Source organism: Ascidia mentula, chromosome 7 (assembly GCF_947561715.1).
Source record: "Ascidia mentula chromosome 7, kaAscMent1.1, whole genome shotgun sequence".
Lineage (NCBI taxonomy): Eukaryota > Metazoa > Chordata > Ascidiacea > Phlebobranchia > Ascidiidae > Ascidia > Ascidia mentula.
In genome coordinates, this window is record NC_138572.1 from 9,751,692 (window position 1) to 9,773,668 (window position 21,977).

Sequence of the window (21,977 nt, forward strand, 5' to 3'; positions counted from 1 at the left end):
ATTAACTAAATTTGAGAATTCACGACGGCAATATACACAATTTTAAATCAAAAGACCTGAAATTTTGCACACAAATACTAGGTGCCACTACAAAACGAGAAATGAAAACCAAATTGACGTATGTCCTTTAGAATTTTATTGCTTGCCGAAAACGCATGTTTCAAACTATGGTGGCTAAGGTTCGGCGGTTTCAACTATATTTGACAGTTGTCCGCCTGTGATTTCAACATTTTTCTATCAAGCGCCTTGAAGTTTTGCACACAAATATTAGATGCCAGAACAAAACGAGAAATGAAAACTAAATTGGCGTCTGTCCTTTAGAATTTTATTGCTTGCCGAAACACATGTATCAAACTATGGTGGCTAAGGTTCGGCGGTTTTAACTAAATTTGACAGTTGTCTGCCTGTGATTTCAACATTTTTATATCAAGCGACTTGAAGTTTTGCACACAAATATAAGATGCCACTACAAAACGAGCAATGAAAACCAAATTGACGTAGGTCCTTTAGTTTCTTATTGCTGCGCGAAAACGCATGGTTGAAACTATGGTGGCTAAGGTTCGGCGGTTTTAACTAAATTTGACAGTTGTCCGCCTGTGATTTCAACATTTTTATATCAAGCGACTTGAAATTTTGCACACAAATATTAGATGCCAGTACAAAACGAGCAATGAAAACCAAATTGACGTATGTCCTTTAGTTTCCTATTGCTGCGCGAAAACGCATGTTTGAAACTATGGTGGCTAAGATTCGGCGGTTTTAACTAAATTTGACAGTTGTCCGCCTGTGATTTCAACATTTTTATATCAAGCGACTTGAAATTTTGCACACAAATATTAGATGCCAGTACAAAACGAGAAATGAAAACTAAATTGGCGTCTGTCCTTTAGAATTTTATTGCTTGCCGAAAACGCATGTTTGAAACTATGGTGGCTAAGGTTCGGCGGTTTTAACTAAATTTGACAGTTGTCCGCCTGTGATTTCAACATTTTTATATCAAGCGACTTGAAATTTTGCACACAAATATTAGATGCCAGTACAAAACGAGCAATGAAAACTAAATTGGCGTATGTCCATTAGTTTCTTATTGCTTGCCGAAAACGCATGTTACAAACAATGGTCGCTAAGGTCGTGCGGAATTAATTAATTTTGAGAATTCCCGCCGGCAATATACACAATTTTCAATCAAGCGACCTGAAATTTTGCACACAAATACTAGGTGCCACTACAAAACGAGAAATGAAAACTAAATTGGCGTCTGTCATTTAGAATTTTATTGCTTGCCGAAAACGCATGTTTGAAACTATGGTGGCTAAGGTTCGGCGGTTTTAACTAAATTTGATAGTTGTCCGCCTGTGATTTCAACATTTTTGTATCAAGTGACTTGAAGTTTTGCACACAAATATTAGATGCCACTAGAAAACGAGCAATGAAAACCAAATTGACGTATGTCCTTTAGTTTCTTATTGCTGCGCGAAAACGCATGTTACAAACAATGGTCGCTAAGGTCGTGCGGAATTAACTAATTTTGAGAATTCCCGACGGCAATATACACAATTTTTAATCAAGAGACCTGAAATTTTGGACACAAATACTAGGTACCAATACAAAACGAACAATGAAAACTAAATTGGCGTATGTCCTTTAGTTTCTTATTGCTGCGCGAAAACGCAAGTTTGAAACTATGGTGGCTAAGTTTCGGCGGTTTTAACTAAATTTGACAGTTGTCCGCCTGTGATTTCAACATTTTTATATCAAGCGACTTGAAAGTTTGCACACAAATATTAGATGCCAGTACAAAACGAGCAATGAAAACCAAATTGACGTATGTCCTTTAGTTTCTTATCGCTGCGCGAAAACGCATGTATGAAACTATGGTGGCTAAGGTTCGGCGGTTTTAACTAAATTTGACAGTTGTCCGCCTGTGATTTCAACATTTTTTCTCAAGCGACTTGAAATTTTGCACACAAATATTAGATGTCACTAGAAAACGAGCAATGAAAACCAAATTGACGTATGTCCTTTAGTTTCTTATTGCTGCCCGAAAACGCATGTATGAAACTATGGTGGCTAAGGTTCGGCGGTTTTAACTAAATTTGACAGTTGTCCGCCTGTGATTTCAACATTTTTTCTCAAGCGACTTGAAATTTTGCACACAAATATTAGATGCCACTAGAAAACGAGCAATGAAAACCAAATTGACGTATGTCCTTTAGTTTCTTATTGCTGCTCGAAAACGCATGTTACAAACAATGGTCTCTAAGGTCGTGCAGAATTAACTAATTTTGAGAATTCACGACGGCAATATACACAATTTTAAATCAAGAGACCTGAAATTTTGCACACAAATACTAGGTACCAATACAAAACGAACAATAAAAACTAAATAGGCGTCTGTCCTTTAGTTTCTTATTGCTTGCCGAAAACGCATGTTTCAAACTATGGTGGCTAAGGTTCGGCGGTTTTAACTAAATTTGACAGTTGTCCGCCTGTGATTTCAACATTTTTCTATCAAGCGCCTTGAAATTTTGCACACAAATATTAGATGCCACTACAAAACGAGCAATGAAAACTAAATTGGCGTCTGTCCTTTAGTTTCTTATTGCTGCGCGAAAACGCATGTTACAAACAATGGTTGCTAAGGTCTTGCGGAATTAACTAATTTTGAGAATTCCCGCCGGCAATATACACAATTTTAAATCAAGAGACCTGAGATTTTGCACACAAATACTAGTTACCAATACAAAACGAACAATGAAGACTAAATTGGCGTCTGTCCTTTAGAATTTTATTGCTTGCCGAAAACGCATGTTTGAAACTATGGTGGCTAAGATTCGGCGGTTTTAACTTAATTTGACAGTTGTCCGCCTGTGATTTCAACATTTTTATATCAAGCGACTTGAAATTTTGCACACAAATATTAGATGCCATTACAAAACGTGCAATAAAAACTAAATTGGCGTATGTCCTTTAGTTTCTTATTGCTGCGCGAAAACGCATGTTACAAACAATGGTCGCGAAGGTCGTGCGGAATTAACCAATTTTGAGATTTCCCGCCAGAAATATACACAATTTTGAATCAAGAGACATGAAATTTTCCACACAAATACTAGGTGCCACTGGAAAACGAGTAATGAAAACCAAATTGGACTATGTCCTCTAGTTTTTTGTTGCTGCGCGAAAACGCATGTTACAAACAATGGTCGCTAAGGTCGTGCTGAATTAACTAATTTTGAGAATTCCCGCCGGCAATATAAACAATTTTAAATCAAGCGACTTTAAATTTTATATACAAATACTATAGATGGCATTGCAAAACGGGTAGAGAGAACCAAATTGGTTTATGTTCCCTAGTTTTTTATTGCTGCGTGAAAACGCATGTTACAAACAATGGTCAGTAAGGTTGTGCGGAATTAATTAATTTTGAGAATTCCCGCCGGCAATATAAACAATTTTCAATCAAGCGACTTTAAATTTTGCACACAAATACTAGATGGCATTGCAAAACGGGTAGAGAGAACCAAATTGGTTTATGTTCCCTAGTTTTTTATTGCTGCGCGAAAACGCATGTTACAAACAATTGTCGCTAAGGTCGGGCGGAATTAACTAATTTTTAGAATTCCCGCCGGCAATATACACAATTTTCAATCAAGTAATTTCTTCCAATTAAGAGATTTGTATAAAAATTTTGGTGCAGCTAACACTTTTGGTAACGAGATCCAATTGATATACTTTACACCATGTATGAAAAAATCGTCATCTAATGCACAAAAAAATATGGTAACAAATTTTTTGTTACAGCAAATTTAACGATATATTTCACTTCAAAAATTTTTTTTGCGAGATACCAGAAATTTAACAAAATTTTCCGAAACGAAATTGTTCAATTTGGAACGTAACTTTGTTACTCAGAACGGTTTTGTTAACGGTATTTCAGAGTGAATGGAAAATTGCATTATGACCCATTACCGTCTAAAAAGTCTATCCGAGGAACGAAAATATGTTCCAACATCAAAAATTATGTTCTCCGAAACGAAAATTCAGTTCGGGCAAAAAAAATTCAGTTCCTGAAACGGTAATTCCGTTCCGGGAACGAAAATTCTGTTCAAGCAAAAAAAATTCTTTCCAGTATCGAAAATTATGTTCCCCTAACGAAACTTATGTTCCAGTAACGAAATTTCTGTTCCAGTAACAAAAATTCTGTTCCTGTAACGAAAATTCTGTTCCCGTGACTAAAACTCTGTTCCAGTAACGAAAATTCTGTTCCAGTAACGAAAATTCTGTTCCAGTAACGAAAATTCTGTTCCCGTAACGAAAATTCCGTTCCAGGATCAAAAAGTCACATTTTCGAACGACATTTATAGGTCGCATATCAACAATTTTCTTGAAAGAATGACAATTGTTTCCTTGGATCGAAAAGGTACCTTCAACGGGAATGTAATTATTCCTCATAGTACGATAATTATGTTCCAAAAACGAAATTTCCCGTAACTAAAATTCTGTTCCAGTAACGAAAATTTTGTTCCCGTAACAAAAATTCCGTTCCCGTAACGAAAATACTGTTCCAGTAACGAAAATTCCGTTCCCGTAACTAAAATTCTGTTCCCGTAACTAAAATTCTGTTCCAGTAACGAAAATTCCGTTCCCGTAACGAAAATTCTGTTCCAGTAACGAAAATTCCGTTCCCGTAACGAAATTCCGTTACTGTAACGAAAATTCTGTTCCAAGATCAAAAAGTCACTTTTTTGAACGAGATTTAGGTCGCGTATCAACAATTTTCTTGAAAGAACGACAATTGTGTCCATGGATCGAAAAAGTACCTTCGACAGAAATGTAATTAATACCTCATAGTACGATAATTATGTTCCAAAAACGAAATTTCTGTTCCAGTAACAAAAATTCTGTTCCAGTAACGAAAATTCTGTTCCCGTAACGAAAATTCCGTTCCCGTAACGAAAATTCCGTTCCAGTAACGAAAATAACGTTCCTGTAACGAAAATTCCGTTCCAGTAACCAAAATTCTGTTCCAGTAACGAAAATTCTGTTCCAGTAACGAAAATTCCGTTCCCGTAACGAAAATTCCGTTCCAGTAACGAAAATTCCGTTCCCGTAACGAAAATTCCGTTCCAGTAACTAAAATTCTGTTCCAGTAACGAAAGTTCTGTTCCAGTAACGAAAATTCTGTTCCCGTAACGAGAATTCTGTTCCATGAACGAAAATTACGTTCCAGTAACGAAAATTCCGTTCCCGTAACGAAAATTCTGTTCCCGTAACGAAAATTCCGTTCCAGTAACGAAAATTCTGTTCCAGCAACAAAAATTCCGTTCCCAGAATAAAAATTCGGTTCCAGGAACGCAAATTCTGTTCCGGGAACGAAAATTATGTTCCATGCATATTTTCATCTTATCGTAAATGTCTACGTTTGAAAACATATATTCGTAATAAAATCAACCTCATACTCGTGAGCAAAACCACGTTTTCTTCGTCTCTTTGTCGACATCTAGTGGTGATTTTTGGCTTGGTCGATTTTCGGAACACAATTTTTAGTGCGATATTACCCAAATTGTGATTTTGGAAACACAATTCAAAAACCAAAATATGTTCCTGAAACGAAATTTTGCGCAAAAATAATGTTCCCGAAACGGTTTTTCTCATTTGGGAACGAAATTTTGTTTCTCGGAACGGTTTTGTAACGAAATTTCGGAACAAAGGCAAAAACTGTATTATGACTTTACCCGGGCCCTGCAATAACGACTCACCACAAAAGCCAAAAAACCTCACACTGGTTTTACTAAATGGGCGTATGATCTTAATAAACGAACTATAGTTAAAAACGACGATAAAACGTACGTGCATACAATACCAGTAAACTCCAATAAACCCTTTAATACTAATTACTTATTTGGCGACAAAACAACCGCACAGCACGACGCCTATCTCAGGACTAACGGGTCATACACACCGCACTTCTTGCAACGTCCAATCAACCAATGAACGACTTGCACGTGAACCAATGGAGCGTTACGGGATGTGGCAAACACAGAAAACGGCTATAGTGCGCAAATAACATCAAGGGAAATTGGACAAAACGTGAGTGCAAGAAACAGAATAAAAATAAAAGCATATTTTGATGTGTAGTCACATATGTGTAATAAGGAGTGCTTTGAAAGCATTAGTGCCGTGTGTCATTTTCGCCACACAAGCAAACTTAAAATTTACCCGGAATGTAAAAACGTTGCCCGGCGGGTAAAATTTGGCATGTTGAATCTTTAATCGGTAGATAGGATCACTGTTCTTTCTGCACTTGAATGAAAACGTTTGTAGCAAGTAATTTGATGAAAAAACGTGGTGATAAGACTCTTCACCGGCTTTATAATGTCATTGTCGATTGGACAAATATTTGCCACTGAAAAAAAGCGTTATGCATGTTTAATTATCATCAATTCTTCAAAGTGGCGTCGTTTCAAATCGTTGTATTGTAAACGTCGTTTTTTATCTTTGCGGATCTGATGTGTTGTTAGGTTTACGTAAAGTATTTGCTGACATCCTAGAGTAAAGTAAATTTCCATTATGTGCCTTTCCTGTTAGAGCGCGGACTGTAACTTCTCAAACAAGCTAATGAAACCAAACTAACCATTTTTATTTTATTTTTTTTTCGAAATCGTTCACGAAAACCTCAGCCTACAGGTCATACAAAATATCGTGATGAAAATGATAGAAGTATGCGGTGAACAAAATACAGAAATTTTTTTTTCGATTTTTACGTGTTACACCACCACCTCAACCGACAAGTCTCACGAATAAACATAATAAATATATAATTAGTTTGCGGACCATGACGCAAGTAGTATTTAAGCCTTAAACATAATCCATACTGTAAGACTTGTCGGTTGAGGTGAGTTCAAATAAGCTTTAAACAAAAGCCATACTGGTGTTTAATTTCGAATCATTGCAAAGTATTAGAATAAAAAAACAAGGCTATAAATGCTCATGCCTGAAAGGGTAGGTAATTGCATTAAAATACCACACACGCACTAGTAATAATGACGCAGAATGGATTGCGACACATTCCACAAAACTCGAGACTGTGACATGCAATCGCAATGTTGCTGCAGTGCGTGTGTAATGAGGCGTGACCACGATTGATGAAACCAACAATGCAGTAAGGAATACAAAATCCATTAATAGAAACCTTTCAGGTTATTCACTGATCCGATTTAGGATGTGTCCCGTTTGTAAGAACCCGTATTGTAAGGTTTTGAAACAAGCATTCCTAAATAAACTTTTTTAATTGCTATTAACATTTCACTAAATGTGAATGACCAATATAGGGTCAAACATTGAGAAACGTGACAGATTTTGGAGAAAAGTCTTTTGTAAGAAATAAAGAATTTTGCAAACTGCGTATATTTTTCGCGGCTTCAAATTTTTTGTCCAGAAAACGCTAAGTTCTATGCCTCATTTCTTCGCAATCTCTCTCCCCATGCAATTATTCGTTTCATGCTTTTTGGTCATCCTGATTTAACTTATGCAAATACCTTGTCTCTGTTCAATTTGTCCTCCAAAAAGCAACTATACCATTACACAAAAACATGTTTAAAAATAGATGTTGAACTACTTCGATGTCATCTACAAATACATTTGTGGTGAAGAGAAATAATTTCTTTAGCAAAAATTGCCGACCAGTGGTAAATAATCCGATGACGATTTCTTCTTCGAAAATGTATAGCTTTTTGGCAGCACGATAATTTTTTTTATTGATAACAAACAAATTTTGCTTGCATTAGTAAATTGACGACTTGCTTGAATTAGTGCTGCTTGAATTAGTGCTCCAACGGTGAAGGGCTCAATCTCGGGCAGTTGGTTTCCATACATGAGAGACAGATAGATTTGAAATTTCCAGCTAAAATGTTGTACGTTATAAACCAAATTTCTAATTTGACAACGTTGGTTTTAAAACAAATATCAAAATACTTACGGAATACTCTACAAGACAAATACTTATAGGACTTTCCCGTTTCGTCAGTCTGACAGTAAACAGGACATAAATTGCTGCGAATCCACGTAGCGTAAATCTGGGCATGTGTTTGCTGAACACCTGAAACGATATGCTATTGTAATAATCTAAAATAAATATGTTTGGCTTACGCAGTAATATTAAATACAATGGCATGATAGGCAGGATCGCCCCACTGCGCAGGTCCTTGCTTAGCAATCACAGCTAACGTATCGCGATCATGAGGTTTGCAGGCTTGGCAGCCTAGCTGGATCAGCCACTTTCTCCTGACAAGTCGGAGCAAGATTTGAAAAATCAAGTTCCCGGTGAGGTCTGAACTCACGACCCTGAGCTAACCAGGCCCAACGCTGCACCAACTGAGCTACAGGAGCTCTGTGGTTTCACGGGGTTGTGGTCAAGGTACACTGGTGCGCAAGCGCACAACAGTTATTTGGCTAAGCTTGAATGTCAAATCATTTTACAATAAGCACTCCTCTCCAAAAAATTGCATGTTTCTACACTACACATGCAGTGAAGTTTTGATTTATTTTATCTGTACTTACCAACAGCAGCAGTTCCTTGTGATTGTTTGACAAACGAAAGCATCATGAACAAAGCAAAAGTAATCAAAACCTTCATCTTAACCAATACGCAAATTTGAATGCACTACAAAATGCTTGCGTTTATTTTTGGCCATCAACGTAGCCTTACACACTGCCTGGCGCTCGAGGCTATATCGCAAATGTCAAAATTCGTTTATCGTGTGGCTATGCGACAATAATTGACACTGTGTATTGATTTATTCTTGTGCTGCATTTTTATATTTATACAGAACCAAAACGTTTGAAGTCAATTAAATAAAGCACTTTGTTGCTGATATAACTGCCAAGTATGGCACCCAAGCAAAGGGTGTTTTTGAGAGAAAATCTTTAACTGTTTGGAAAAAATAAAACGCTAAATTCATAAAAAAACATTTCCCACTTTGGTAGTAAACTAAATGTATTTTTTTCTTACTTGATAAATATTAATGTTTCTTATGCAAGGCTAAAAGGTCTGACAGACATCAACAACTTGTAATATTTTATTTCAGAACATGGCAAAATTTGTTTGTGGACCATATTTCCAATGTATGTAGGTCGGTGATGCATTCCACGTTACAGCTAACTTTCGATTAAAAAGGCATTTGTAATTACAGTGCCCGTAGAAGGTCATTGTTGTGCAATTTTCTGACAATTCAAACGGTACAAATAGGTATTTATGACGCAAGCACATCGCTGAGTATTGATGGGGGCAAGTTTATTGTATTGTGCCTCAGGCTATAACGTCATCTAAGTCTGTGGATGATTTCTCCGCAGATAGTTTTATAATTTCAACATCAGTTGTCTCGGTTGAAACAAATGTGTTTTTATGTGATTCTTAATTTGTCACAAAAAACTTATGCTTGTACTTTGAATGCTTAAAATTCTAAAAAAAAACACCAACTCTATAAAGTTGTGCGTATATTATGCAAACATTTGATCCTACAACTGTACGCTGCACTATTGGATTACTTAAAGCATAGCTGGTCCTAACAACATAATTGCCGCGTCGTGCATTCTGCTACGTGATGCAGCATTACTGCTTCTTAAAGTAGTTTTGATTTAACACATTAAACTTACAATTATGGCTAAAATGAACGCAGGCAACATGAATTATGTCTACAGTGATTGCCTGTTTTTTTTACGTGTTTGTAAGTGATCCCGGAACAAAGGTCAAACAGTGACAGTATTTCCGGGAATTGTATGAATTTACTCCTTGATAAAAATTATATTAATATAGTGAGGCGGCCGCGTCGCAATGGTGAGTAAAAGAAATGTCCACCCCTTTTTGAAGTGTAAATGTACATTGGTCATACCAATGTTGTGAGTACACTGACTCTGTTCATGTTGCAAAATTATGATGCAGTAGGATGCCAAGTGACACGAGCTGTTTATTTTTAACCTTCGGCATGCCAAGAAATTACACAAAATTTGGTCACGTTTGTTGAAGATTGCTCTAAACTGGAATTCTAAAAAATGCAATCGTACGCCCAGATCGACCTTTACATGGTGAAAGCTATAGTAAGTTTTCTTCTTTAAAAGCAGTGAAAAATGTTCTTCATTGCTACAATTATATGTGTAATATATAATCAAAATTGACCCTTTGCTGTGATTCACAACACACAAGATTTGCGCGGTCTGCGTTTCTCTTTGTCATTAACGTACACAGCTTGACGTTTGAGGCTATTTCGTAAACGTGTAAACTGCGAATGGATCTGTTTACTGCAATAAAGGACTTGCTCAAATGATTTTATCGTGAAATGTGTTGTTTGCTACATATGTACATATCTACACACAACGATGAGGTTTAAACTAAAACATTTTAATCACGTTGTTGTCGGCGTTGTCAAGCATGCTGCCCATGAAAAACCTTTTTCATTAAATTTTTCTCTTCTACGTTCTGGAAAGTGAAAACGGCGAAGAGATATTATCCAAAACTTTGTACACATCAACAAATATAGTAGTTGGTGTGTTTCAGTGATCAAGTTTGCTTATCATTCATAGTTTTAAGGTCGAAGTGCGCATACAGGTATTGGCTACGGTGTCAACTTTGATAAGAAAATGTGTTTTTCTCCTCAATTTTGCCAAAGGCTACTTTTACCCTTCGTCATGTTTACAGCTACGTGACACAGCGTTGATCATTCCTAATTCGTATATATATCATCCTTTTTGTAAAAGTCCAATATTTAAATAACTGCTAAATTGCTGGTATCCTAAGTAAATACGGCAATTTTCAAACAAATGTTTTAAATTCCATTCAAACACGATAAATGTTTGGTTGCTTTTGCACTCGTTTTTTCGCAGCCGTTTGTTTGCACTCTTGTTTGTCTCCGTTTAACACAGACCTGCAATCAATACCAGTCTGACCACAGCCTGGGACATCGGTGACAATATTACGGATGACAATTGTAAATTATGGTGATAAAATTGGTCGTGCACCCCAAAGGTAAAGTTCCATATAGTTCTGGTAACAATTTATCAATGCGGTTTGTATTTAATTACGATGTTTTACTTCACGTTTTGTATACATGTTCCATGTCAGGCAAATACAGCTTTCATCGTGAACTACTGGGACACAGTGCAGAAATATATTGGATTTTAATTTATTCTGACATTTGTATCTTCAAGACAACACAAAATTTGCAAAGGCATTGATTTGGTTAGCAATGAATTAATGTTCATGCAAAAGTTGTATTTTATTCAATTGTTAAAAATTTTGTTTTCTGTTTCTTAAAATATTTGGTAAACTGTTTCATTCGAAATGAATTTTTATGAAACCCGAAATTTATTTTTTAAATGTACAGTTGTTTGTTCGAAAAAATCATTTTGGTTCATTCAAAAATTGTTACACGGGATCCGGAGCATACATGGGGGCTTCGGTAACCCGGGCAAAGATGTTGATATCTCGTTGTATGATTCTCGGGCATTTGTGTTCAAGGCAATATGTGCAGACCGTTTTAAAAAATCCAGCTGAAAACAATTTAGTCTGTTTTAATATGCTTTGCAAAGTGAAATTAGACCTGATTAGCTACGTTATTTAATTTTGAACACACAATGACACTTTCTTTAAGTAACAATCAGTTAAATATTTCTGCAATTAAAAAACATCTGTATACCAAGCACGTTTAATTGTTGCTTTAAAAATCTAGCAAAAATACTCACAGAAATTTACACAAGACGAATATGTGTACCTCCCATTTTTCTTCATGCAGAAAATCGGACAAAATGTATTGCCAAACATTCCTGCAAATATCAGAATCATTTATTGCTAATCGATACCAATACGATATTGTAATATCTGAGAATACATTTCGATACAAATAAATCGTATATTTTATTTATCTTAGCGGGAATATTAAACCAAATACATGTTTGTCCACGCTCCTTATCAATTTATTTATGTAATTTTTGTTTTGCTTATACTTACGGATGGTCCAAAATCCTGGCTCAACAAACGAAAACATGACAAACAACGTCAAGATTATTAAAATTCTCATTTTGGGTTTATTCTTCCTATGAGATCTTCAGCAAATTTTTACCAAGCAACCAATGGTGACCAGCTTGACAATGCTCTTCCATTTAAAGGATTATTGGCATGCGATCAGTTTCAAAACAACCCAAGGTCATTTTCCGTTTAGAACGAAGAATGCTGAATAGTGCTTACCATCCGAAAAAGGGCAACCACTGCACACGTTAACCGTGTGTGTCTTTGACATAATCGTATACAACTTCGGCTTTAGGCTATTTCACAGAGCTTTTGGTTGTGTATCTGTCTTCAGCAACATTGAACTATTGGAAATATTGTTTCGCACGCGACGTAGCAGTTGTTTGCCAATACACATGAATACATGTGGAAAATACTCTTACTATGTTTTTAGTGAAGGTGACAAGCGTGCTTGCGACCTCAATGTATAACAGTACACGACCATTAAACATTATTCATCAGATTGACATAAATCCCACAATAACAAACACAATTTTCGGAAATATGCGTTTCTTGTAACTTATTCCGAATCGTGTGAATATGCAACAATATTAGAAGGAAATAGCTCTTTTACTCGATTTACAGCACAATTGACCCTTGCTTTTCTGAGTTTGTTGAGATACTCAGTATTTCAAAAAGAGTGCAGTCGATTAGCAGCATAAGAAAGTTTGAGTAACACTCATGTAGAGTACCAAGGAACGTCGTAAATTCATTCATTAGTTAATTTGCCCTCACGAACACCAATTGAAACACATTATTTCGGAGCAATTACTGAAGTTAAAGCTGTGACGATGTGGGCAGGGAGACGCTGAAGTAACCCGAGGGTTTTAAAAGTCAAGCGCACCTGGAGGTCTATTTGAAACTTACATTGTAATAACACAAAAATAATTAAAGGAAACAATGGTGACTACCTTGACAATGCTCTCCCATTTAAAGGATTATTGGCAGCATGCGATTAAAAAACCATCCGAAAAAGGGCAACCACTGCACACGTTAACCGTGCGTGTTTTGGACATAATCGTATACAATTCCGCCTTTAGGCTATTGCGCAGAGCCGATGTTTCGGTGGTATATCTATCTTCAGCAATGATGAACTAATGGAAAAATTCTTTCGCACGCGAAGTAGCAGTTGTTTGCGAATACACATGAATGAATGCGGAAAATACTCGTATCACGTTTCTAGTGAAGGTGACAAACATGCTTACAAACTCATTGTATAACAGTAAGCGATCATTAATGATTTTTCATCACATTGACATGAATCAAACATTGACAACACATGTTTCGGTAATATGCTATTATTGTAGCTGATAACGAGTCATGTGAATATGCCACACTATTAGAAGGAAGTAGCTCTTTTCTCGATTTACAGTACATTTGACCCTTGCCTTTCTGAGTTTGTTCAGATTCTCCGTATTTCAAAAAGAGTGCCGTCGATTAGCAGCATAAGAAAGTTTGAGTAACACTCATGTAGTACCAAGGAACGACGAAATTTACTGAAAAATATACTTGAGTCTCCTTGAATCGCTAAATCATGGACGAAACCAGTTGACCTTACGGTGTATCTTTATCCAGAAGCGAAATATATCGTTACAAGGTTAAGCAGTTGCAAATCATAATCGCTTGGTTGGTATGAATTTTGTAATTTCGCTGTTAAATCTGTGACGGTGAATAAGCTAATTACGATATGGTGATAGATTGCGTGATGAAGGTATCCTATAAAAACAATCAAATGCCTTGGAGCTTTTTTCTGTTGTGTAATTTCTTGGCGTTGGAAAAGGTCAAACACTTGACAGAAAGTTCAACGTAACCGAGCTCTATTTACATCCGTTGTGCTTCAGGCTATTAGCAAAGGTTCACAAAACTTTTGAAAAAAATCTGTAACGATCCGCTTCTTGCTTTCCGGACGACTTGCATTCTATAAAGACGAAAGAATACAATTCTGGAATTTTTATGTTCAAACCGTCGCAGTCTGGTACCTCGCGCCATAATAAAGGAATATCGCTCGTTAATGGTACAAAGGTATTCCACATAAATTAACAACTACGATATTTGTACTCTTTTTCGATGTGGAATTAATTTACAATCACCTATAGCTCCACGCGGTCCCGCAGAAATCGCTTCTCCTATGAAACCACGAATTCCACTTCGAGAAAGATTGGTCTGTGGCGTCACTCTTGCGCTGTGGGCAATCTAGCATGCGGTAGATGCGATAGAGCGAAAACGTTTCGAGTCCGATAACGCCTACATGATGTACTTAAAAACACGTTAACCAGACAACCGTCATTTTCCACCTTTCTTCCTCAGATTGCTGTGGGGTATGAAATAGGCACCTAACACTGTAGTCACTTGATTTGTGGTCATTATACTGTGCTCTAAATGTTTAGTTAGGCAATTAACTTAACCTACAACAGATTTAAGATCACAGTATGGTGAAAAAAGTGACGAAAAAATAGTACTAAATAAAATACAAAAAATGCACGAGATAACCAGAGTGATAAAAAAAATCACAGAATTTATTAAAGTAACGTTAAATTGTTTTCCTCACGGTGGTGTTTCATCCGCGCAAGTTTCAAGTGCGTGACCGCAAATGTTGATGCAGAAAAGCAAGGAAATTATTTATCGAAGTAAACTGAAATTTACTGATCCACTGTGGCAATAACGACACCCGTTTGAATTACAAAGCACACATACGACATTGTTAATTTGCTTTGGTTTGGTCTGTTTTTTTGTCAAAAAATGTTTTTAACTAAATAGATTTCAAAGAAAATTTATCGACTAATTTGCGCTAATTTCGGCATATTCATTCACAATTCTTACAAAATATTATAGCTCTGTGAAGAATTTCCCTTCGTAAAATAATCCAGCCTGAGTTCGTCGCTATACCTATGATCGATTGTGAAGTTTGTTACTGCCCTCTCCTGGTCTGAAGAGGTTGCATATAACCTGATCGTTATTTCGTCGTTTATCGCCCTACAGTGTATCGTACTCTTATAGGACATATTAATATTCAACTATTATTACACGCGCAAATCAGCCTTAATAATCATTGACCGAAAGGTACCACAAACTGGAAATCTGTGAGTCTGCCAGTCAGCCTTTGCCACAGTCACCAGCTGCACTAATGAGATCTTCAGGTCGAAACAGTGTGTAGGATGACACGCCTTCCTGAAAGCCCAAAATGGCGAAGAGACATTATCAAACAGATTTGCCACATAAGCGGATAAAGCAATTGGTGTGTTTCTGTGATCAAGTTAGCTTATTATTATTTATATTTGAGAGGTGTCTACAGACAGGATCCGGCTGTGTTGTCAACTTTGCTGAAAAAATGTGCCTTTCTCCTTTTTTGCTTTAAATTTTACACTTCGGACACAAAAATAAATTTCTGAATTATTTCTTTTGTGCTACCTGGGAGCGAAAGGCACCCGAGCAAAGTAGGTAAACTGCAGTTGTCTTCGTCTTGGGCATTCGTGTTTAAGGCAGAAGTCACAGACCAGTTTAAAAAGTTGGAAAATGAGGAGCACGATCGAACTTCCAAGCCAGATTGTCATTGAGTAAGAACCAAGTGCAATCTGTGAGAGCAACACACGAAATACGTAAACACCAAATTTTATCAATCATTCAAACAAAGGATTGGAAAAGAAGTGTCATCGAATTGTCGTAAGCAGTGGTTCGCAAACTGCACGTGGTTTCGACTTTCCATGGCGTCATGTCGTTATCGAAAGCAATCGTTATCATAGAGTTATAACAAGTAAGTGGCAATAGAGTTGAATCTTTTCAAAAAAGTCGCATGAAAAAAAGTTTGAGAATCACTGGCCTAGAGTAAAATCTTTGTTACTGTTGTGCATTTGTATGTTGCGGTTGCAAGGGTACAGACAAAACTAAGTAGGCATCTAAAAGCTTTGGCATTTTTTACTTTAAATCACAGTAGAATGAGGATGGTGCCACAGCCATATGATCTTACTAAATGACAATAAAGTTTGTTGATTTTTCGCGGTTATTTTCTATACGATTTGTGATCTGTGGCGACGGTCTGTGGCGACGCTCTTGCGCTGTGGGCAAGCTAGCATGCGGTAGATGCGATATATCGAAAACTTTTCGAGTCCGATAACGCCTACATGATGTACTTAAACACACGTTGACCAGACAACCGTCATTTTCCACCTTTTTTCCTCAGATTGCTGTGGGTATGAAATAGGCATTGTAGTCACTTGATTTGTGGTCATTTTACAATGCTCTAAATGTTTAGTTAGGCAATTAACTTAACCTACAGCAGATATAAGATCACAGTATAGTGTAATAAGTGACGGAAACATAGTACAAACTAAAATACGAAAAAGCACCAGATAACCTGGTTTTAAAACAAGGTTTTGAAACAAGCATTATTAAATAAACTTTTTTAATTGCTATTAACATTTCAATAAATGTGGATTTATATAGGGCTAACATTGAGAAACGTGGCAGATTATGGCGAAAAGTCTTTTGTAAGAAATAACGCATTTTGCAAACTGCGTATATTTTTCGCGGCTTTAAATACTTTGTCTAGAAAACGCTAAGTTCAATGCCTCATTTCTTCGCAATCTCTCTCCCTATGCAATTGTTCGTTTTATGCTTTTTGGTCATCCTGATGTAACTGATACAAATACCTTGTCCCTGTTCAGTGCAGTTCGCAAGAATCTGCGAGTTTAAAAAATTCTTTGATATCAACCCCAGATAGTTTTGTTATTTGGTTTGTTTGGTTTTTACCCTTCGTGTATATAAATATCGCTTATTCTTTTTCTCAAAATACCTTTACTTTCCTTGTATTATAACACGACAAAGGACACTATTTTAAGTTTTCGGACTGTCGTCTGATTGTCGTTAAATAATAATAAAAAAAAACGCAAACTGCGTAAAAATATTTTTGCGTTTGTTTCTGATACAACTAATTATTCTGATCACTTAATGACGAAGTCAAAAAAATGCAAAATCTATTGATTTATTGTAAAAGTTGAATCGAGTTCGTCATAAACTATTATATGAGAACTCAAGCAATGTATTTTTGTGAGAAACTTATTCTTCACGTAGCATCACAAAGCGCCATGGGCAATCGGTTTCGACAATTTTAGAAGCTACGCAATATTGAATGAAGGCAATGGCCTTTGGGCGAAAACAACTGCAGTCCGTCGCATTACCAGTAATTTATTCAATTGAAGAGTAAATATGTCCTCCACAACTATACCATTTCACAAAAACATGTTTAAAAATAGAAGTTGAAACACTTCGATGTCACTACCAATACACTCTGTGGTAAAGAGAAATAATTTCATCAGCAAAAATTGCCGACCAGTGGTAGATAGTCCGATGATGTTTTCTTCTTCGAAAATGTATAGCTTTTTGGCAGCACAAAAGTTTTTTATTGAAAACAAACAAATCTTGCTTGCATTAGTAAATTGACGACTTGCTTGCATTAGTAAATTGACGACTTGCTTGCATTAGTAAATTGCGAAGGCGTCCAACGGTATTAGCCCGTTCTGGGGCAGTTGGTTTCCATACAGTAGAGGCAGATAGATTTGAAATTTCCAGCTAAAATTTTTTACGTTATAAACCAAATTTCTAATTTGACAACGTTGGTTTTAAAACATATATCAAAATACTTACAGAATACTTTACAAGACAAATACTTATAGAACTTTCCCGTTGCGTCAGCCTGACAGTAAACAGGACATAAATTGCTGCGAATCCACGTAGCGTAAATCTGAGAATGTGTTTGCTGAACGCCTGAAACGATATGCTATTGTAATAATCTAAAATAAAATAAATCTGTTTGGCTTACGCAGTAATATTACATGCAATGGCATGATAGGCAGGATCGCCCCACTGCGCATGTCCTTGCTTAGCGATCACAGCTAACGTATCGCGATCATGAGGTTTGCAGGCTTGGCAGCCCAGGCAATGCAGCCTAGCTGGATCAGCCACTTTTTCCTGACAAGTCGGAGCAAGATTTGAAAAATCAAGCTCCCGGTGAGGTCTGAACTCACTACCCTGGCCTAACCAGGCCCAACGCTCTACCAACTGAGCTACAGGAGCTCAGTGGTTTCACGGGGTTGTGGTAAAGGTACACTGGTGCGCAAGCGCACAATTTTTATTTGGCTTAGCTTGAATGTCAAATCATTTTACAATAAGCATTGCTCTCCAAAACATTGCACGTTTGCACACTACACGGGTAGTTAAGTTTTAATTTACTTTATCTGTACTTACCAACAGTAGCAGTTCCTTGTGATCGTTTAACAAACGAAAGCATCATGAACAAAGCAAAAGTAATCAAAACCTTCATCTTCACAAACTCGTAACTTTGAAAACATCACATAGCGTGTAGCATAGCGATACGCTCTTATTTATACAAAATGACACTGACGCCGTGAGCCCGAAAACCACCTAAAGTAATTTTCTCTTTTGAATATCCTTGAATGGTGAAACAAATTTCGCAAAATGCCTACCTTTCTTTTTGGCCATAAACTTACCCTATACACCCTGCCTGGCGCTGGAGGCTATATGGCAACTGTCAAAATTCGTTTAGCGTGTGGCTGTTCGACAATAATTGGCACTTTGTGATGATTTATTCTTGTGCAAAGTTGCTACTTTGTGTACCTTTTCAGAATGAAAACGTTTGAAGTCAAATAAATAAAGCACTTTGTTGCTGATATAACTGCCAAGTAAGGCACCCAAGCAAAGCGTGTTTTTGAGAGAAAATCTTTAACTCTTTGGAAAAACAAAACCTTGATTCATAAAAAAAAAACATTTCCAACTCTGACAGTAAACTAAATGTGTTTTTTTCTTACTTGATAAATATAAATGTTTCTTATGTAAGGCTAAAAGGTCTGAAAGACAACAACAACTTGTAATATTTTGTTTCGGAAAATGGCAAAATTTGTTTGTGGACCATGTTTCCAGTAATATGTAGCTCGGTGATGCATTTCACGTTACAGCAAACTTCCGATTAAACAGGCATTTGCAATTACAGTTCCCGCAGATGGTCATTATTGTGCAATTTTTCCGAGATTTCAAACGGTACAAATAAGTATTTATGACGCAAGCACATCGCTAAGTTTGGATGAGGGCAAGTTTATTGTATTATGCCTCAGGCTATAAAGACATCCAAGTCTGTGGATGATTTAGATAGTTTTATAATTTCAACATCAGTTGCCTCGGTTGAAGCAAATATGTTTTTATGTGATTCTTGCCACAAAAACTTATGCTTGTACTTTTGAATGCTTAAAATTCTAAAAAAACAACAACTTTATAAAGATGTGCGTATAATATGCAAACATTTAATTCCACAACTGTACACTGCCCTATTTCATTACTTAAAGCATAGCTGTTCGTAACTACATAATTGCCGAGTCATGCATTCTGCTACGTGATGCAGCATTACTGCTGCTTAAAGTAGTTTTGAATTAACACATTAAACTTACAATTATGGCTAAAACGAACGCAGGAAACATGAATCATGTCTACAGTGATTGCCTGTTTTTTTACGTGTTTGTAGTGCACCCGGAACAAAGTTCAAATAGTGACCCTATATCCGAGAATTGTATATATTTACTCTTTGATAAAAATTATATTAATATAGTGAGGCGGCCACGCCGCAATGGTAAGTAAAAGAAATGTCCACCCCTTTTTGATGTGTGAATGTAGATTGGTAAAATCAATTTTGTAAGTGAGTTGTACACTGGCTCTGTTCATGTTGCAAAATTATGATGCAGTAGGATGCAATGATACGAACTGGTACAACATTTAACGCAGTTGAAATCGTGCATATCACCGATCAAATAGCCTTGAGCGCTATGCAACGCAACTACTTGACACGAGCTGTTTATTATTTAACCTTCGGCATGCCAAGAAATTACACAAGCGAAAAATGTTCGGGGGAATTAAGTCACGTTCGTTGAAGTTTGCTCTAAACTGGAATACTTTGTAATGCAATCGTACGCCCAGATCAACCTTTACATGGTGAAAGCTATGGTTGTTTTCCTTTACTCATATCAATGATGGTTACAGATTTTGTTAAAGACCAACTAATTTTATCTATGCTATGAAAATGCACACGAACTAATACAAAATCAATTATGCTTGAATTGAAGTTTTTAGTTGTTCAGCTAAACATTCTAGCACAAAAAAGCAGTGAAAAATGTTCTTCATTGTTACAATTACATGAATATAATCAAAGTTGCCCTTTGCTGTGACTCACAACACACAAGATTTGCGCGGTCTGCGTTTCTCTTTGTCATTAACGTACACAGCTTGACGTTTGAGGCTATTTTGTTAGCGTGACTGCGAATGGTTCTATTTACTGCAAAAAAGGACTTACTGAAATGATTTAGTCGTGAAATGTGTTGCTTGCTGCATATGTACATATCTACACACAACGATGAGGTTTAAACTAAAACATTTTAATTACTTTGTTGTCGGCGTTGTCAAGCATGCTGCCCACGAAAAAGACCTTTTTTATTAAATCTTTCTCTTCAACGTGCTGGAAAGTCAAAACGGAGAAGAGGTATTATCCAAAACTTTGTACACATAAACAAATATAGTAGTTGGTGTGTTTCAGTGATCAAGTTTGCTTATCATTCATAGTCTTGAGGTCGAAGTGCGCATACAGGATTTGGCTACAGTGTCAACTTTGATAGGAAAATGTGTTCTTCTCCTCAATTTTGCCAAAGGCTATTTTTTCTTTTGTCATGTTTACAGCTACGTGACACAGCGTTAATCATTCTTAAACGTATATATATCACCCTTTTTGTAAAAGTCCAATTTGAATAACTGCTAAATTGCTGGCATCTTAAGTAAATATGGCAATTTTCAAACAAATGTTTTAAATTCCATTCAAACACGATAAGTGTTTGGTTGCTTTTGCACTCGCTTTTTTCGCAGCCGTTTGTTTGCACTCTTGTTTGTCTCCGTTTAACACAGACCTGCAATCAATACCAGTCTGACCACAGCCTGGGACATCGTTGACAATAAAAAACATAAAAAAAGAGAAAAAGAATTTCGTTTTCTGTTCCTAAAAAAATATTTGGTAAACTGTTTCATTCGAAATGATTTATTATGAAACCAGAAATTTATTTTTTAAATGTACAGTTATTTCTTCGAAAAAATCATTTTGGTTCATTTAAAAATTGTTACACTTTGGCAACAAAAACAATTCTTCTGTATTACTTTTGCGAAATTCATTACGGAGCATACATGGGGGCTTCGGTAACCCGGGCAAAGATGTTGAATTGTCGTTGTATGATTCTCGGGCATTTGTGTTCAAGGCAATAGGTGCAGACCGTTTTAAAAAATCCCGCTGAAAACAATTTGCCTGTTTTAATATTGTTTGCAAAGTGAAATTATACCTGATTAGCAACATTATTTAATTTTGAACATGTAATGACACTTTCCTTAAATAACAATCAGTTAAATATTTCTGCAACTAAAAAAAATCTGCATACCAAGCACGTTTATTTGTTGCTTTAAAAATCCAGCAAAAATACTCACAAAAATTTACACAAGACGAATATGTGTACATCCCATCTTTCTTCATGCAGAAAACCGGACAAAAACTATTGAAAAGCAAGGCTGCAAATATCAAAATCATTCATTGCCAATCGATACTATTACGATATTTTAATATATGAGAATACATTTCGATACAAATAAATCGTATATTTTATTCATCTTATCGGGAATATTAAACCAAACACATGTTTTGTCCACGCTCCTTATCAATTTATTGAGGTCTTTTTTGTTTTGCTTATACTTACTGATGGTCCAATTTCCATCTGATTGCTCAACAAACGAAAGCATCACAAACAACGTCAATATTATCAAAATTCTCATTTTGGGTTTATTCTTCCTATAAGTTCTTCACCAAATATTTACCAAGCAACAAATGGTG

The 21,977-nt window shown here is 36.3% G+C and overlaps 4 long non-coding RNA genes across 4 annotated transcripts; all 4 read right to left on the reverse strand.

Annotated features, from left to right (window-relative positions):
* Nucleotides 1-7,795: 7,795 nt before the first annotated feature.
* On the reverse strand, nt 7,796-8,652 carry LOC145909258 (uncharacterized). The gene is made up of 3 exons (XR_014403127.1): nt 8,560-8,652; nt 7,979-8,098; nt 7,796-7,903 (listed from the first exon to the last, which is right to left on the reverse strand). It is a non-coding gene; the product is annotated as an uncharacterized LOC145909258 (long non-coding RNA).
* Nucleotides 8,653-11,318: 2,666 nt separating this feature from the next.
* On the reverse strand, nt 11,319-12,126 carry LOC145909211 (uncharacterized). The gene is made up of 3 exons (XR_014403119.1): nt 12,002-12,126; nt 11,737-11,817; nt 11,319-11,544 (listed from the first exon to the last, which is right to left on the reverse strand). It is a non-coding gene; the product is annotated as an uncharacterized LOC145909211 (long non-coding RNA).
* Nucleotides 12,127-17,099: 4,973 nt separating this feature from the next.
* LOC145909072 (uncharacterized) lies at nt 17,100-18,392 on the reverse strand. The gene is made up of 3 exons (XR_014403056.1): nt 18,299-18,392; nt 17,699-17,818; nt 17,100-17,623 (listed from the first exon to the last, which is right to left on the reverse strand). It is a non-coding gene; the product is annotated as an uncharacterized LOC145909072 (long non-coding RNA).
* Nucleotides 18,393-20,875: 2,483 nt separating this feature from the next.
* On the reverse strand, nt 20,876-21,977 carry LOC145909069 (uncharacterized). The gene is made up of 3 exons (XR_014403055.1): nt 21,844-21,977; nt 21,578-21,658; nt 20,876-21,386 (listed from the first exon to the last, which is right to left on the reverse strand). It is a non-coding gene; the product is annotated as an uncharacterized LOC145909069 (long non-coding RNA).